At 36.2% G+C, this 2218-nt stretch overlaps 1 pseudogene; it reads right to left on the bottom strand.

The window, feature by feature from the left end:
* Positions 1 to 1190: 1190 nt before the first annotated feature.
* Positions 1191 to 1631, bottom strand: LOC149554364 (protein SMALL AUXIN UP-REGULATED RNA 12 pseudogene; annotated as a pseudogene).
* Between the last annotated feature and the right edge of the window lie 587 nt (positions 1632 to 2218).

Raw genomic sequence — 2218 nt, 5'->3', positions numbered from 1 at the left:
ATGTATATACTAGATGTAATTCATAATGGGGGGATCCTGATTACTCCATCCATCAATGCATCCCTATTTATCAATCTTTTTGGGGGAGGGTTTTTCCCATGAGGTTTTCCCTCTTTCTCAGCTTTATGAGAGATTACATTTCCATTATGTACATGGGTACTTAATATGGCCTAGTAGCTGGGACCCATTATCCATCTTCATCCTAGTTTCATAAGCTTAAGGGCATTCCCCTAAGTTGCACTTAAGGGGGGGTGTTAGTGTAAATAAGTATTTACTTATTATACTTACTTAAGTTTACTTAGGTTAATGCATTATTTATTTAATTTGCACTATTATATTTGTGAGACACTTACGAGTTTGTGCACTCTTAAGAGTTGTCATGATGACATTACAAGGGTCTGCACCTCTTTTAAGCACATGTTGTCTACAACATAGGAATCTTCTACACACATATGACACTTTGTCATTTTTATCCATTCATCTAGAATGTTGGATAAGGTGCTTAGTTGTCTTATCTTCTGATTGTTTCTAGAGACATTATAGGTGCTTCCTGAGAGGCCTTTATATACAGGCACTTCTAGTGTACTCTTTATTATGGCATATTGAATATATCATCATTCTGATCATACTCTCTCTCTCTCTCTCTCTCTCTCTCTCTGCTCTACTGTGTGCTTGAGTTTAAGTTCTTAGTTCCTGGGTGAATTTTGCCCTTAGACAAATTCTTACAGAACCAAATGGAAAATAGAAAATGTATTCCAATTTTTATATTCCTATTCCACCAACCAAACGGACCCTAAACAAAAATGAATCTTTCTTCCATTCTTTACCATTCTCATGGCCCATTTAGAAACTGAAACAATATCCAAACAATAGTTCACATGTTAAAAAAATCAATTCAACGATTGTGTTGTCCTATGTGTAGAGAAGAGGACTTTTGGCATTAGTTCTGGAAATGGTGCGAAAAAAAATGCGAACAGCGATGCCTTAGCTTAGCAGGAAAACTTGATGTAAGGTAGCAGACACGAAAGGGTCGATCAACTTAATTATTGTAATGATGTTAAATCTTTTTAACAAAACTGTACAAAATAAATCTGTACAAATTGCAATGCCAATCAATTGGCTCAGCAGGACATCGACACAAAAATTGTATACAGTATCGCTCGGTCACTTACCAAGCCTCTCTTTTCGTTTCAACCAAATCTTCGCAGATTAGTGCACAATAATATTTTGTTGATGAATGTTGATGAATGTAAATCATTGCGCTCATTCAGCTCCATATTTCCTTTTACCAAGTCCTTCAATGCCAGTTGCTGAAAAGCAATTTCCTCACAAGGGACGATAAGTCCCAAGTGATGATCAAATCCATACTCTTCCTCGGCCTTATCCAGCAATGTCCGGAACACATTATGATTCAAATACTCAGTGGGGAGTATAAACCTAGATCGTTCACTGCCTAAATAAACCGCACAATGCCCCTTTGGGACATCAGTTGGAAGAGCAGCACGTGATCTACCATTTAAATCATCATCTCCAAAGCTGAAATATCTTGTTCTCTTTAATGGAGAAAGAGCATTGACAACTGCCTTAAGGGCACTGGCAAACGTACACAGGGATCTGATTATCCTTGCCATTGCAGAACAGTTTCACCAAGATAAAGTGATAGAGATGTAAAGTAATGCTTTGTGGCTAAGATGAAGAATACGTGCGGGTATATATAGCAAGCAACAAAGGTGAAGAAACATGATAAGAATAATGTGGCCAAACTCTAAAATTAACAATAAATGATTTTTGTACATAATGGTAGCAGGGGCATGTGTCTCAATGTTAAGTGTAGGGTCACTTCCAAACAAATGGTCCTTCATTGATTCTATTCTATAAACTGTAGAGCTTTTCCTGAAATAGACCCAACCACGTGATATGTTCCTTGGGGATTTCTAAAGGAGTGATGCATGGTGATAGTTGTCAATTGGTACACTACGTATAAAAATTGTCTGGACTATGTCTTTAAATAATTGAATGCATGTGATTGCATTTGGTCCCTCAAACAAAGAGCATTCTAGCGGAAGTGAGCTATTTACAACTTACTTTTAGGAATCGAGTGTAAACTGAAATCCAATGTCAAAAGTGGAATAGGTGGAATCATATTTATTGTTTTTTTTATAGAATACAATATTTTATTACTATTTGATAAGTTAATGTAATTATTCAATTTATATAT

The sequence above is a fragment of the Cupressus sempervirens genome, chromosome 5 (assembly GCF_028749045.1).
Source record: "Cupressus sempervirens isolate cs-2001-9-10 chromosome 5, ASM2874904v1, whole genome shotgun sequence".
In the NCBI taxonomy this organism is placed as follows: Eukaryota; Viridiplantae; Streptophyta; class Pinopsida; order Cupressales; family Cupressaceae; genus Cupressus; species Cupressus sempervirens.
This window is presented reverse-complemented; position numbering and strand designations above follow the sequence as displayed.